Below are 17,264 nucleotides of genomic sequence, written 5' to 3' on the forward strand. Positions count from 1 at the left end.
CTGTGTTGAACCACTAAATGGTGAGACCAGGAAACGACAGAACAAACGCCAACTCTGTATCCTGGTACCTATCCTTAGGCAGCTCAAACTGACTCTGGAAAAGGGTGAATGGATGATCACCAGCCCCGTGGCAGCCAAACAGAAAAGGTTGCCTAGCCACTCATTATTGCTTCTCAGTGTCTAAGAATAATTCGTTGGGTTGCTGTAAAAAGCTCTGCAGAGGCCGACTGACTGTGAATCAGATATGGAATCGTAAGCGTTGGGGGAAACCAGCTTTGCATATAACAGTCATATAGGCCCGGCCCTGAAATGGCAGATTCCCCTTCTGTGCAAATGTGAATGGCATTAAAGGTAAAGGACCCCTGACCATTAGGTCCAGTCGTGACCGACTCTGGGATTGTGGCGCTCATCTCGCTTTATTTACCAAGGGAGCTGGCATACAGCTTCCAGGTCATGTGGCCAGCATGACTAAGCCGCTTCTGGCGAACCAGAGCAGTGCACGGAAATGCCGTTTACCTTCCCGCTGGAGCGGTACCTATTTATCTACTTGCACTTTGACGTGCTTTCAAACTGCTAGGTTGGCAGGAGCAGGGACAGAGCAACGGGAGCTCACCCCGTCGCGGGGATTCGAACCACTGACCTTCTGATCGGCAAGTCCTAGGCTCTGTGGTTTAACCCACAGCGCCACCTGCGTCCCTGTGAATGGCATTAGAGACCTCTTAAGTACCGGACCTGCTGGTGTGGATGTTTGTAGACAAGAAGAAGCTGTTCCTGGAGTGAAGGGAAAGTGTGAGAATATAGAGCGCCTTCTGCAAGCGTAGAGTAATAGGATCATAGGATCTTAGAGCTGGAAGGGACCCAAGGGTCATCTAGTCCAACCCCTTGCAATGCAGGAATCTCAGCTAAAGCATCCATGACAGATGTCCATCCAACCTCTGCTTAAAAGCCCCCAAGGGGGAGAAAATACCATCATTATTAGAATGGCAAAGTAAACTCTGTGAGTTTGTGGAAATGGCAAAAATGACAGCTATTAGAGGCCATTCAAATCAGAGAATAATTAAAGAGTGGGAGGGAGTGAAGGAATACAGTATATGAAAAAATATGGTTCTGGAACTGGAATATTAATAGATAAAGTGTAAAACGTGCAGGGGTAAGCAAAGAAATAATAAAAGAATCAGCTGAACAATGATTAAATTATAATAGCACAACAAGACGGAAGAAGTAAAAATAAAATAAAATAAGATCACACATGGGTGAAGGGGAACGGGGGGTATAGGGGAATTTGAAATATTATTTATAATATAAAAGCTTTAATATAAAATTTCTGTGTTGTATTTGTATACAGCAAAGAGAAATTTACAGTAATTAGGTATATTTTAATTTACCGTATTTTTTGCTCTATAAGACTCACTTTTTCCCTCCTAAAAAGTAAGGGGAAATGTGTGTGTGTCTTATGGAACGAATGCAGACTGCACAGCTATCCCAGAAGCCAGAACAGCAAGAGGGATTGCTGCTTTCACTGCGCAGCGATCCCTCTTGCTGTTCTGGCTTCTGAGATTCAGATTTTTTTTTTTCATGTTTTCCTCCTCCAAAAACTAGGTGCGTCTTGTGGTCTGGTGCATCTTATAGAGTGAAAAATACGGCAGTTAATTATGTAATAGGTTTAAGTTAGAAAATGAATATGGATGTTGAATTTGATGTTTGTAATTTTTCTTTTTTCGGTTTTGGAAATAAAAGATAATAATAATAAAAAACCAAGGAAGGAGAATCCACCACCTCTTATTCCACTGCCAAACAGCTCTTGCTGTCAGAAAGTTTTTCCAAGTGTTAAGTTGAAATGTCCTTTCATGTAGCTTGAAGCCATTGGTTTGAGTCCTACCTTCCAGAGCAGGAGAAGACAAGCAAAGAGAACATTTTCCACCATCACCATCCAGTTCCTTCTATGTCTTTGTGACTGGTTCCCTGTCTAGACTGGTGACCCAGCTGTCATTGCAAATCTTCCAGACCACAATCTTTGAAGAGGATCAGTGTTTGTGAGAGATTCTCCACCCATTTCCTCCCTCTGGGCTGGGTTCTGCTGCGTTATGTGGCTTGGCTTGATCTTAATTTTGGTTTTCACATCATGAGTTTTAAGTAAAGATATCCCTTTTGTTTACTGACTAAAACATTTATATCCCACCTCTCGAGGTGTGGCCAAGGCACAGTCCGACCCCCTCCTTTGGTAATCCTCATAGAACTCTAGCCCAATGGTTGCCATTAATTTGTTTCTGAATTAATTTTAGAATGAATTGATTTTAGAATGCTATGTTACTTTTATTGTTGTTAGCCGCTCTGAGCCCGGCTTCGGCTGGGGAGGGCGGGATATAAATAAATTATTATTATTATTATTATTATTATTATTATTATTATTATTACTATTATGTGTTTAATGCAGAAATGGAGCACGTGGAACTAAGGATTTGAAATCTACAATTGCAACCCCTTTAAAATAAGCAGTAAAGGTAAAGGGACCCCTGACCGTTAAGTCCAGTCACGGGCGACTCTGGGGTTGCGGCGCTCATCTCGCTTTACTGGCCGAGGGAGCCGGTGTTTGTCCACAGACAGCTTCCGGGTCATGTGGCCAGCATGACTAAGCCGCTTCTGGCGAACCAGAGCAGTGCACGGAAATGCCATTCACCTTCCTGCTGGAGCGGTACCTATTTATCTACTTGCACTTTGATGAACTGCTAGGTTGGCAGGAGTAGGGACCGAGCAATGGGAGCTCACCCCGTCGCGGGATTCGAACTGCCAACCTTCTGATCGGCAATATAAATGTTTTGAGAGGCCTTTTAGAGTCATGAGGCCATTCATATGACTAAACAGGCCCTCACTCTGATGTGTGTGCTTGTGTGTAGGTACTTGTGTAGTCAAAAATAGACAAATCTCAGACTATTCAAGCTGACCAGACTATTCAAGCTGGCACTTCTCACACATAGAGAGAAGGGAAGCTGGTCCCTGAGGGTGTCTACCAAGCTCTACTCATGCCTGCCTCCTTATTTATCAACATCAGATCGGGGGTAGCACTGATGGGTGACCCATTTTAGTTTCTTTGAAGAAGAAGCGTGTTTTGGATTGCAGGTGCGACAGACTTCAGGCACCTGTTGTCGAAGGAACTTTGCTAATTTTACTAGGTCCTTCGGTGAATCCACACAGCAACTGTGTCTAATGCTCGACGGGAGCTGTAGACATTTAAGGCACGATTCTTGGATGGAATTAAAGTAAGAGTGATTCAAGACAAAAATGGTATCTTATGTGAAATGATTTGGGGGGCTTTGACAGATAAAAAGGTTACCTCGTGTGAAATGATTTGGGAGGCTCTGGCTGTGTTAGAGAAGAAACAGGAAGGAAGGCAAAAACTATTAGAGGCTATTATATGTGGTGGCAATGTAAAATTATGGGAAAAGACATATAAAGACCTGAAGAAAATGTGGAAAATGACTGTTGTTTAAAAAAATTGAAGTTTTGATATTGAGAGGTACAGGATTTGACGGCCTTATAGAGCAAAAGACTTGGCTCCTGTATTTGAGAATGGATGCCAGGCCAAAACCAGACCATCTCTCCAGAACAAAAAAGTCACCAGCAAAGAAGAAGAAGAAGATTGGCAAAACAAAATACTGAACTATGCAGGACATATTAAATAATTTGAAATCCAAGAAAGAAAAAGGACATTGATTTTTTTTTTAAAGGAGAAATGTTGGATGCATATTATGTAAGCTTTGTGTATAGGTTTCTACATTAGTTGAACTTCTAGATGTCATTAGTAACAATAGGAATAAGGTTTTAAAAATGGATTATTAAGAATATAAGATCATATGGACCTGCATGAACAAGTATAAAATGATGGAACCGGGCGGGGGGGGGGAGTGGAGGGAAGTCAATTAAGACTTATGGTTTAAATATTTGATTGTAATGGGTTTTTGTTGTTGTTGTTGTTGTTTTTAGTTATCATAAAATTAATAGTAAAGGTAAAGGGACCCCTGACCATTAGGTCCAGTTGTGACCGACTCTGGGGTTGCAGTGCTCATCTCGCTTTATTGGGCGAGGGAGCTGGCGTACAGCTTCCGGGTCATGTGGCCAGCATGACTAAGCCGCTTCTGGCGAACCAGAGCAGCGTACGGAAAGGCTGTTTACCTTCCCGCCGGAGTGGTACCTATTTATCTACTTTGACATGCTTTCGAACTGCTAGGTTGGCAAGAGTAGGGACCGAGCAACGGGAGCTCACCCCGTCATGGGGATTCAAACCGCCGACCTTCTGATTGGCAAGTCCTAGGCTCTGTGGTTTAACCCACAGCGCCACCCATGTCCCTATAAAATTAATAAATTGTATCAAAAAGAAGAAGAAGAAGACAAAGAAGAAGAAGAAGAAGATAGAAGAACACCAGACATGCTACCATCATGACAAAGGTGCCAGCAGAAAACTTCACCAGCAGAGCTGTTTTGCCAGGGAGCAGGCTGTGGGAACCGGTCCATTTGGGCAAATGGGGCACTGCCCCACCAACCTCAGCCAGCCCCCACCTGCCTGCCTCCTTTCTTACATTCAATCAATCCAAGGTGTGGCCCCGGCTGTCAGCTTCTTCCTCCTTAGTGTCAGTGTTGTGTTGGCAGAACTCAGCAGGGAGGATGACAAGGACAAAGCTGGAATTAGTTAGCTCAGACTGTCACTGACTCTGGCTCCACCTACTGTTAGCCGCTCTGCCTTCTACCCAACCAGTCCCATCGCCCCCCCCCCCGCCCCACTTGGCAGAGCAGCTGGAACAGGACAGACTCAGAGGCAGGATGTGGCTGGCATGGGAGCCCTGCTCCCAAGGAAGTATAACCTAAAAGGGGTGAGCAAGAGAATTAGGAAGCTGGAATAATGGAGTTGGGAGATGCATGCTGTGCTTGTTAGGATCCCAGGAAGCTTCTGCACGAACCTAGCATAAGAAGCGGTGTTTCTTTGCATTTGCATACCAACATTCCCCCCCCTTTCCTTATTGAAAAAAAAAGAACCCCAAGGCAGCAAACAACATAGTTTAATAGTTTTAAAACACTAGTTCAGGGGTCAGCAAACTTTTTCAGCAGGGGGCCACTGTCCCTCAGACCTTGTGGGGGGTTGGACTATATTTTTTTGGGGGAAATGAATTCCTATGCCCCACAAATACCCCAGAGATGCATTTTAAATAAAAGCACAATTCTACTCATGTAAAAACACCAGGCAGGCCCCACAAATAACCCAGAGATGCATTTTAAAGAATAGGACACATTCTACTCATGTAAAAACACACTGATTCCCAGACCGTCCGCGGGCCGGATTGAGAAGGCAATTGGGCGGATCCAGCCCCCGGGCCTTAGTTTGCCTACCCATGGACTAGTTAGAGAAACGTTGAAACAAAAACAAACAAACAAACAAACCCCCCCAAAATAAACCAGCAGCAGGAGGAAACATTATTCTAAATCAGCAGATTAGAACTGATACAAAAACACCAACCATATGCAAACCAAAAGTCTTCTTTAAAAGGAAGTTTAAAAAACAAACACATTCCTGCTACAGTATTATTGCCTTTAGTTTCTGCGGGTCCTAGGTTGCAAAATTCTGTTGGCTACAGTTGCTCACCCTTTATTCACGGGCACTGTCTCCTGTTGTGGTCCCTTTAACAGCTCCAGGCCCTTCCAGGTGACCTGTTCTTAAAGTATCCTGATTGGTTTTCAGGGAGATTAGATGATGCTGGCTGCTTCATGAGCATATATTCTGGTTTGTTTGTAGGGGGGATTGGATGATGTTGTGCCAAAGCAAGTGTCATTCCACACTTTCCACTGCATCCCCCCCAACATTTCCTTAGTGCAAAATGTCTGGTCTGTGAGGCAAGCAGGTTTGTTGCACAAGACTTCCCAATCAATTATAGTTCTGCAACCTGAACGTCCTGGTAAGTGACTGAATCTCACCTGCGCAAAACAGGCCATCTAGAAGTACCCTCAGCCAGTGTGAGAACCAGTGTGGTGTAGTGGTTAAGAGCGGTAGTCTCGTAATCTTGTGAACCGGGTTTGCGTCTCCGCTCCTCCACATGCAGCTGCTGGGTGACCTTGGGCCAGTCACACTTCTTTGAAGTCTCTCAGCCCCACTCACCTCACAGAGTGTTTGTTGTGGGGGAGGAAGGAAAAGGGGAATGTTAGCCGCTTTGAGACTCCTTAGGGTAGTGATAAAGTGGGATATCAAATCCAAACTCTTCTTCCAAACTCTTCTTCTGCAGTCACATTCAGTGTTTATGCTTACCCCCTGGTCACCCACCATTTTCTGGGTCTCAGGCTTCTGTTAAAGGCATAGGTGCAAAGGCCAGCTCAAGCCATCTTGCTGTGTGACATGAAGGAGAAGATTTTGCTAAGATGAAGGATAAGCTATGCCACCCCCAGTCCATGCACAGAAGGTGACTGAACTGGCGCTGGACTTGTCCTTCAACCCTGGCGATGGACAGCATCCACTATGTTTAAGGGCAGCAGGTGGCTTTTTAGGGTACAGGACAGGGCACCTGGGACATAACTCTAACACCTTGCTACTCCCTATTTCTTTTCCCCGTCAGATGCCTGTGGGGCTGATATTGACACACTGCCACATAGTAGTGCTGGGATGGTCTGGTGGGGAAACAGAAGTGACTCCTGGTCCTTTAATAGTAATAGAGCAGCAGGGGTAGGCTGTGGCCATGCAAGCTATGCAAGTTGAAGCAACCTGTTCCACACCTGCCCACTTTAAGGAAGGCATTCCTGCAAAGGAGAAAGCCATGCCTGTTGTTATGTACTGAGTTTGGATCCTAGAACAATAGGCAGGTAGGATCCTAGAAGGCAGCAACCTGATTGGTCTGCAGGAGCCGCCCAATCCGGCTCCAGGAGGAAGTGAATTAGCAACCTGATTGGCCTGTAGGAACAGCCCAATCAGACTCCAGGAGGAAGTGAATCAGCAACCTGATTGGCCTGCAGGAACAGTCCAATCAGGCTCCAGGTCGGGAGTTGAATCAGCCAATCACACCGGACCCATTGTGTAAATAATGTACAGTCATACCTTGGGTTACAGATGCTTCAGGTTGCTTTTTTTTGGGTTACGGACCACCGAAACCTAGAAGTACTGGAACAGGTTACTTCTGGGTTTTGGCGGTCGCACATGCGCAGAAGCACTAAATCGCTCTTTGCGCATGCACAGAAACACCGAATTGCAACCGGCGCGTAAGCAGACGTGCCGTTGTGGGTTGTGAACGCCGCAGGCTGCAAATGTGCATCCCACACAGATCACGTTCTCAACCTGAGTGTCCACTGTATATATAGCCAGAGGTTTTGGGGGAAAGCACTCACTCACTGTTTACCATGAGCTGAAATAAAGAGCATGAAATCAACACTCAACTCTGAATATATTTCACCTGTCTTTTTTCTGGACTAGTGCTGGTGGCTAGGGTAATGCGAGGGCTTGGCATGCAAGCCAAATCCGCTGATGCCATTGGCAGCATAGCCTTTCCTCGAGTAACAGAAATGACTGTTTAAGCACAGATAGGCGTGGATATCTTTCAATAAGCAAATCTCCATGAACAAAGGGAAGCACACACACCAGAATGTTTAGTCAAACCAAGTGGAAACATTGCCAATTGTTCTCTCGATAGCGCCGAGCAAAAGCCTCCCTGCAATGAACATGGTGGCTTTGAAGGATGCCTGGTGGACTATGTGCAGCAAGTGAGCAACCAGTGTCCAGTACTCTGCAAAGCGCTTAGAACGGAAGGGCACCTTTGATGCATTATGCACCTCGGTGGAAACTCCCACAGTCGTGTCCGTGCTGAGCTTTGTCACCGCGCTGCTCTAGTGCTTGGGCTGCCGTCGGAAATGAGACTGGCGAAGCTTTCCCCATCCCTTTAACTCTATGGCGGTTCCCTCATTGCGAGAAGCAAAGCTACAGGGAACCAGGCAGAGGGCCTTCTCGGTAGTGGCGCCCGCCCTGTGGAATGCCCTCCCATCAGGTGTCAAAATGATAAAATAACTACCTGACATTCAGAAGACATCTTAAGGCAGCCCTGTTCAGGGAAGTTTTTAATCTGTGATATTTTAATGTATTTTTGGTTTCTATGGAAGCCGTCCAGAGTGGCTGGGGAAACCCAGCCAGATGGGTGGGGTACAAATAATAAATTATTATTATTATTATTATGCCAGCAGAACAGGAAGGCGCCCAGTCACACCATCAGGTCCTTCTGGTTCTGCATGATACCGATTAGCAGTGGCTTTCCAGGGCTTCAGATACGAGATGCTCCCAGCCAGTGCTGGATTTATGTATAAGCTAAACAAGCTATAGCTTAGGGCCCCACTCTCTTGGGGGCCCCAAAAAAATCAAAGGGAAAAAAACTGGATCTACATTTCCAAAGTATAAGATAAAAAAACAAATAAAATAAAACCTACATACAGCAACAGTGTTTTGTGTTGTGTAGGCTCCTATGATGTAAGTAATGGGCCCTGCCTGCTAGCCTGCTCCCTAAATATCACTGGTTTGCTCATTTCTATATATAGGGTGTCTACATTTTAAGTAAGAGCTTAATAATTATTTCACTATTAATATACTTGGACGCGGGTGGCGCTGTGGGTTAAACCACAGAGCCTGGGACTTGCTGATCAGAAGGTCGGGGGTTCGAATCCCCGCGACGGGGTGAGCTCCCGTTGCTCAGTCCCTGCTCCTGCCAACCTAGCAGTTCGAAAGCACGTCAAAGTGCAAGTAGACAAATAGGTACCGCTCTGGTGGGAAGGTAAACGGCATTTGCGTGCGCTGCTCTGGTTCACCAGAAGCGGCTTAGTCATGCTGACCACATGACAATAAAGCGAGATGAGCGCCGCAACCCCAGAGTCGTCCACTACTGGACCTAATGGTCAGGGGTCCATTTACCTTTACCTTATTAATATACTTCTTCTTAATTGTATTTCAGTTCAACAATTACTTTGATAAAATACATATCTGGTTACGTGCAAATGGCTTTAGATACTTATTAGGTCCATAAATGACCATATAGCATATATTCAACACAAAAAACTGTGACAATTTGTAGTTGACAATGGACAGCTGGACATATAAAGGGCACCATGACCTTCAGTAGCTTGGAGCTTCATCAAACCTAAATCTGCCCCTGTTCCCAACCCTACTTACAGAAGCCATTGGGTAGAACTGGGGCGAATTTATGGCACAGTTACAGGTTAGAGGGGCAACCGACTCTGAAGACTGTAAAATCTTTGCTGGCTTGCAAAAATCACAGTACTTTGGGGTGGGGTGGGGGGCTAAGGACTAAGAGCTAGTACAGATAGCAAAAATGTACAAAATTGGGTCAAATACATGTTGGAAATGTAAAGAAAAAGAAGGGACTTTTTATCATATGTGGTGGGAATGTAGAGACGTTAATTTCCCCCCGGAAATGATATATAATGAACTGAAAAAAATGTTTAAAATGACATTTGTAAAAAAACCCAGAAACATTTCTGTTAGGGATTGTAGGACAAGACCTGCCAAGAAAAAACAAAGAACTTACCGTATTTTTCGCTCTATAAGACACACTTTTCCCCTCCTAAAAAGTAAGAGGAAATGTGTGTGCGTCTTATGGAGTGAATGCAGGCTGTGCAGCTATCCCAGAAGCCAGAACAGCAAGAGGGATTGCTGCGTAGCAATCCCTCTTGCTATTCTGGCTTCTGGGATTCAGAATATTTTTTTCCTTGTTTTCCTCCTCCAAAAACTAGGTGCGTCTTATGGTTTAGTGCGTCTTATAGAGCAAAAAACATGGTGTTTATGTATGCAACAATAGCGGCAAGAGTCTTGATAGCACAAGGATGGAAGAACGAGGAAATCCCAATGAAAGAACAGTGGCAAAAAAAATTGATGAGCTATGCACAGCTGGCTAAATTGACATACAAATTGCAGGACAAGGACAACTGTGACTTTAAGGAAGAATGGGAGCTTTTTACAATTTATCTAAAAAGACAAAAAAATGAATTGGGCTCCTTGGCAGGTTTTGAATAAATATACACAAATTTATTAGTTGATAATATGGTAGATAGATAATGTAAGAATGTGTATACATTTATAACATGCAGAGAATAATATGTGCTGAGAAATCAGAGAGAGAACCTGAGGGAAGTTTGGGGGGGGGAGAGGGAGGGTTTGAGGGGGGGGGAGGGGAAAATAATGAATATGATATGTTTTGATAATTTGTTATGTTGAAATTGTGAATAAAACCTTTTTTTAAAAAAAACAAAACAAGAGCTAGAATGACCCATGCAATGGTACTACGTGATGGCAATGCATTCTTACCAGGAGCATTCCGGGTGGCGGCATGGGAGAAGGCAGCCACCATCTTTTCTCCCAGGAATGACCCTGGGATTGATGTCCCATCATCACATACTTTTCTTAGGAGGCATTCTGGCTCTTATTCTCAAAGTATTTGGTAGCCAGGCTCAACGTGGTTTCTCCTTTTTTTGTCTATTTTTCTTTCTCCTGGTTCCAGTTGTTCTTTAATTAGCTGTCTTCTTGTCTGGGACTGTACTCAAAATTTGGAATATACAGGAAACGAATGCTGGAAGGTGGAGGTGTGTTCCCATTTAGTATGTGAAATTGCAACAAACATTGCCTTTGCCTGTGTGAGGTTGCTGAGCCACAAACATGAACAAAGGGTGACTCAGAATCCTATTTTTAGTTGGCTTGATGAATTGCTGAGTTGCCCTTCTGAAGATGGTGCTCTCATGATTACTCAGTGAGTCAGTTTGGGTGATCCCATCTCGGCTCAATAAGCTGAGATATGCATCAGCTTTTCACCACTGTGTGACCCCCTTCCCATTTCTCTTCTCTGTGAATTGCGATGAAACCATAGTTCAACTAACCATAGCTTCCCATTGCATCCTAAGCAGGGAGTAATGATGGTTGCTCAGTTTAGAACAGGCACCCCCAAACTCAGCCCTCCAGATGTTTTGGGACTACAATTCCCATCATCCCTGACCACTGGTCCTGTTAGCTAGGGATGATGGGAGTTGTAGTCCCAAAACATCTGGAGGGCCAAGTTTGGGGATGGCTGGTTTAGAATGTTGTAAAAATATTTAATGAAAATGCTTCAGATGTGCCCAGGTATTTATAACTACAGCATGAGGGAATAATAGAATCAAAGAGTTGTAGAGTTGGAAGGGTCATGCAGGTACCTCAGCTAGATCATACATGACAGATGGCCATCCAATCTCTGCTCAAAAAACCTCCAATGAAGTACAGTCCACCATCTCTCTGGTCCACTAACAGCTCTTGCTTCCACAAAGTTCTTCCTGATGTTTAGTCACAATCTCCTTTCTCGTAACTTCAACCCATTGGTTTGGGTCTTAGCCTTTGGGAAAGGAGAAAATGCAATGCGTTATTTTGAGAACTTCATTTTTCTACAACTTTATAGTGAAATGTAATTCTGTTTTAGCGAATATCTATCATAAGAGCTTTGAGCTGAAAAGGGGCCTTGGTGGCCGCCTATTTATTTATTTAAGACATTTATAACTTGCGCTTAATTAAATATAATCACAGAGCATGGTACATCATAACAAACTTGATACAAATTCAAAACAATATAACTTTAAAACAGCAAACGAAAATAACAAGTTAGGTCTAGAGTGGGCAGACATGTTGACCTCCCACCAATTAACCTAAAGCCTGGGTGAATAAGGACAATATTAACTGGCGCTGGAAACCCATCAGGGTTGGCAATAGTTGAACCTGAGGAGGGAGGGCATCCCATGATTTGGGCACTAGTATTGAGAAAGCCCTCTCAGTCTGATGTGTTCAAGGGCCCTGTCAAAACAGGACCTATAAAGCAGTATGTAGCTGATACCTGACATTTTCATTCTCCTCTAGGTTAATAGCTCATTTCATTGAAGTACATTCTATATTTCACAACACATTTTTAAAGATTTGATTTGTCTGCCCACAATTCATAATCCAAACTGCTTTTGCGTTTATCTATGCTCCTGGCAGATAGAAGGGGAAGAAATGGAGGCAGTGAGAGATTTTACTTTCTTGGGCTCCATGATCACTGCAGATGGTGACAGCAGTCATGAAATTAAAAGACGCCTGCTTCTTGGGAGAAAAGCAATGACAAACATAGACAGCATCTTAAAAAGCAGAGACATCACCTTGCCAACAAAGGCCCGTATAGTTAAAGCTATGGTTTTCCCAGTAGTGATGTATGGAAGTGAGAGCTGGACCATAAAGAAGGCTGACTGCCGAAGAATTGATGCTTTTGAATTATGGTGCTGGAGGAGACTCTTGAGAGTTCCATGGACTGCAAGAAGATCAAACCTCTCCATTCTGAAGGAAGTCAGCCCTGAGTGCTCACTGGAAGGACAGATCGTGAAGCTGAGGCTCCAATACTTTGGCCACCTCATGAGAAGAGAAGACTCCCTGGAAAAGACCCTGATGTTGGGAAAGATTGAGGGCACAAGGAGAAGGGGATGACAGAGGATGAGATGGTTGGACAGTGTTCTCGAAGCTACCAGCATGAGTTTGACCAAACTGCGGGAGGCAGTGGAAGACAGGAGAGCCTGGGTTGCTCTGGTCCATGGGGTCACGAAGAGTCGGACACGACTAAACGACTAAACAACAACAACAAATGTGATTGCAACTGTGACTCTCTGCACACACTGAACCCAGTGAGAATTACTTCTGAGTAGACATGTGTAGGATTGAACGGCAAACCTACTGCATTCAGTTTGTGATGTGAATCAGAATGGTCTCTCCCCTCCCCGCAACTAAATGAATCACCACTTCCTTACATGTGCTGCTGTGCATTTCACGGTCTGCAGCAAGGGTGGGGAACATCTGGCTCTGCAGATGTTGCTGAACTATAATAATAATAATAATTTATTATTTATACCCCGCCCATCTGGCTGAGTTTCCCCAGCCATTCTGGGCGGCTCCCAATCAAGTGTTAAAAATAGTACAGCGTTAAATATTAAAAACTTCCCTGAACAGGGCTGCCTTCAGATGTCTTTTAAAGATAGGATAGCTGCTTATTTCCTTCACATCTGAAGGGAGGGCGTTCCACAGGGTGGGCGCCACTACCGAGAAGGCCCTCTGTCTGGTTCCCTGTAACCTCACTTCTCGCAATGAGGTAACCGCCAGAAGGCCCTCGGCGCTGGATCTCAGTGTCCGGGCTGAACGATGGGAGTGGAGATGCTCCTGCAGATATACAGGACCGAGGCCGTTTAGGGCTTTAAAGGTCAACACCAACACTTTGAATTGTGCTCAGAAACGTACTGGGAGCCAATGTAGGTCTTTCAAGACCAGTGTTATATGGTCTCGGCGGCCGCTCCCAGTCACCAGTCTAGCTGCCGCATTCTGGATTAGTTGTAGTTTCCGGGTCACCTTCAAAGGTAGCCCCACGTAGAACGCATTGCAGTAGTCCAAGCAAGAGATAACTAGAGCATGCACCACTCTGGCGAGACGGTCTGCGGGCAGGTAGGGTCTCAGCCTGCGTATCAGATGGAGCTGGTAAACAGCTGTCCTGGACACAGATTTGACCTGTGCCTCCATGGACAGCTGTGAGGGGCACAGTTACCCCATTCAGGACCAGGGAATTCCCCCCACCCACCCGCCCCCTGTCCCCCCGAAACAGTACTTCTGTCTTGTCAGGATTCAACCTCAATCTACAACTCTCAGCAGCCCCAGCAAGCATGGCCAATAACCAGGGATGATGGGAGTTGTAGTTCAGTAGAGAGCCAAATGTTCACTTCCCCTGGTCTGCAGAAACTGGCAGGTAAAGCTTCTCATGGCACAGAGGTAAGTAAGCTACTATTACGGCATAGCTGCAGTGCCTGGTTGGAAAGTTGGCAATCCTAGAAGCACAGGAGGATATGCCTGGCTCCTGTGCCTGTTTGCAAAGGATATTTCAGTAATGTGGAATGAGAACTTTCTCCCATGTCAGTGTCATAATTTGCCTACATACATTTATTGCAGCTAAGGTTCCAAAGGCCATGTAAACGTCACGGCTAATGGCAAAGTCTTTTTTGCCAACTGTTGAAATGCACAGGTACACAATGGTTTCTCAATATTTAAAGACCAGTCACGGAAGATGCGTTTCCTTCTGGAGCAGAACAGAGTTTGACTTTTGTGTTGCAACTTTGTCACAGCACAAAACATTGACATTTCAGTTTTTCTTTTAAGCTCCTCCAGAACTTCCTCCTTGGCTACCGATTGTGCACAGAAACCAAATTGGCTTGTCAGGCTCTGTTGCAAAGACTTGACATGTCAGCTCAAGGATATAATCCGGAATCCACATCAGCCAGGGCTTGTCTTGTTTAGGGCTGTAGCAAGTGATCTACTTCGCCGAAGTCAGCACACTGGCCTTGTGTCCTGGTCAGCCAGAGGTTTTAGGAATCATTTTGCAATAGAGTTAGTATGCCTTTTATGTTCTCTCTTTATTTCCTGCAACACTTCCTTCCTTTCCATTTTCCACAAAGCCACAGAAAGTGTCCCTCTTGGCTTTTCAATAATCAGGTCCAGTTTTTCAACCTTTGTTATTGTAGATCAGGATCCCATTGTACAAGGCCTCTCACCACCACTAGGTGGTGCAAGTCCTCAAGAAACAGACCCCCCCCCATTTTCTTTCTAATTCCAAGATAAAAGCAGAAAATAAATATGCAGCGTGCCAAGCGAATATTTCCAGAATGTGGTTGTTCTCATTTTGCTTTTCCATTTGTTGTTTTCATGTGGGGAAAAGGCAGCATGAGACTATAGGTGGACCGGAGGCTTTAGATTTGGGCATAGAAAGAGGTCTTTTGAATACTGATGCCCCAGGCAACACTCAGCTTCTGCCCACACCCTTATATACCAGCCTGGAAACTTCCCTCCTTCATAAAGTGACTTTGCGAGTTGTTCAGTCTTGTGAGGGCCTCCTCCATCCATGGAAGGTCTATGCCAGGGGTCAGCAAACTTTTTCAGCAGGGGGCCGGTCCACTGTCCCTCAGACCTTGTGGGGGGCCAGACTATCTTTTGGAAAAAATAATAACGAATGAATTCCTATGCCCCACAAATAACCCAGAGATGTATTTTAAATAAATGCACACATTCTACTCATGTAAAAACACCAGGCAGGCCCCACAAATAACCCAGAGGTGCATTTTAAATAAAAGGACACATTCTACTCATGTAAAAACACACAGATTCCCAGACCGTCCGCAGGCCAGATTGATAATAATAATAATAATAATAATAATAATAATAATAATAATAATAATAATAAAAAAATTATTATTTATACCCCGCCCATCTGGCTGGGTCTCCCCAGCCACTCTGGGCAGCTTCCAACAAAACACTAAAATACAGTAACCAATTAAACATTAAAAGCTTCCCTAAACAGGGCTGCCTTCAGATGCCTTCTAAAAGTTTGGTAGTTATTTTTCTCTTTGACATCTGGTGGGAGGGCGTTCCACAGGGCGGGCACTACTACTGAGAAGGCCCTCTGCCTGGTTCCCTGTAACTTGGCTTCTCGCAGTGAGGGAACCGCCAGAAGGCCCTCGGTGCTGGACCTCAGTGTCCGGGCAGAACGATGGGGCTGGAGACGCTCCTTCAGGTATACTGGATTGAGGCCATTTAGGGCTTTAAAGGTCAGCACCAACACTTTGAATTGTGCTTGGAAATGTACTGGATTTAGAAGGCAATTGGGCCAGATTTGGCCCCTGGGCCTTAGTTTGCCTACCCATGGTTTATGCTTACAGAGACAGCCATCAGCTGCCCCTTTCTGGGCTTCCTAGACTGCTTCATTCTTTTCTAAGCCTGCCAGGGACACACCATATGTCTGCACATTTAGTTTGACACTTAAGATACTTTAAACCTATATTTCAAGACACAACCCATGTGCTGAAGCCGACTGAGATCGAACAGGCTTACTCATGCTTAGCTCTGTATTGAGTTTATAACTTGTGAGTGCGCCGTTCAAAGTCTCCAATCAGGAAGGAAGCTCACTGGGTGATTCTGAGTCAAGGGCTGCAGCTCCTTGATCTCACTATGATGGATTTAACGGGTCACTCCTGCCACCTGCTGCAATGAAACGGTATGTCTGGCATATTCTCTGTGCAGCTTTGTCTGCAAAGTTGAAGTTTCTGCAAGTTTCTCAGCCCTTCTTGTCCTTGGCATTTGACAGCGAAGGTACCTTGTTTTGTGGGATACGGTTTTACTTATTTTAATCATTGCAGCTGGGACCTGGGAGCTAAATATGCTCTTCTGTGTATCTCTGCATCTGACCTTGGGAACTCTCTCCAGCCCCCACCCCACTTTACACCCCCTGAGTGTTTTTGCCTGGCTGGAATCTGTCCTTAAACTTTGATGACGCCTCTTGCTTGCCTGGATGGGAAATAGAAATGGGTGTGTGAGTGATCGCATCGAAATTAGCCTACTGTAGTTATCATTCATTCATCTTGAGAGACAATAGAGGTGCGCCTCCAGGGATGGAGTCAGTGACCTTTCTGGTACATAAGTCTGGGCAGTGTGTATGGAGTTCCTGGGCTGCCCAGACAACAAGACCACCTTCTCTGCTTCACTGATGTGGTTCAAAGGAAAGCAGAGCAATGCATTTGGCACCAGCTAAGCTGTGGGTTAAACCACAGAGCCTAGGAGTGCCAATCAGAAGGTTGGCGGTTTGAATCCCTGTGATGGGGTGAGCTCCCGTTGCTCGGTCCCTGCTCCTGCCCACCTAGCAGTTCGAAAACACGTCAAAGTGCAAGTAGATAAATAGGTACTGCTCCGGTGGGAAGGCAAACGGCATTTCCATGCGCTGCTCTGGTTATCCAGAAGCGGCTTAGTCATGCTGGCCACATGACCCGGAAGCTGTACGCCGGCTCCCTCGGCCAATAAAGCAAGATGAGCGCCGCAACCCCAGAGTTGGCCACGACTGGACCCAGCGGCGTAGCGTGGGTTGTCAGCACCCGGGGCAAGGCAAGTAATTTGCGCCCCCTAACCCCTAACCTGCCGCCGCTGCCAGCTTCTTCTTGCTGCTGCCTGGGCTGGTCTGGTGTGGTTCTCTCCCGTGCTCAGCGCTGCGCTGGGCGGCCGCTGCACTGTCCCTCCCCCAGATAGTCCCTCGCTCTCTCTCCGCACCGAACGCCTGGCACCCACCCCCTCCACAGTGGGCGGTGACCCGGCGGCTCGGATCGGATTTGCACAGCCAGCACTGCAGTGAGAGAGAGTGAGTGAGCCAGGTAGGGGCAGAGAGCTGCGAGTGCGA

At 45.5% G+C, this 17,264-nt stretch overlaps 1 protein-coding gene across 1 annotated transcript in view; it reads right to left on the reverse strand.

The window, feature by feature from the left end:
• The window catches only part of GALNT6 (polypeptide N-acetylgalactosaminyltransferase 6), a 61,622-nt gene extending 59,631 nt beyond the window's left edge, over nt 1-1,991 (reverse strand). Inside the window, exon 1 of the mRNA XM_083599258.1 lies at nt 1,880-1,991. The gene's annotated coding sequence lies outside the window, so the exon portion shown is untranslated. The remainder of the gene's footprint in view (nt 1-1,879) is intronic.
• Nucleotides 1,992-17,264: the final 15,273 nt, after the last annotated feature.

Source organism: Podarcis filfolensis (genome assembly GCF_964270895.1).
Source record: "Podarcis filfolensis genome assembly, chromosome: 2".
NCBI lineage: Eukaryota > Metazoa > Chordata > Lepidosauria > Squamata > Lacertidae > Podarcis > Podarcis filfolensis.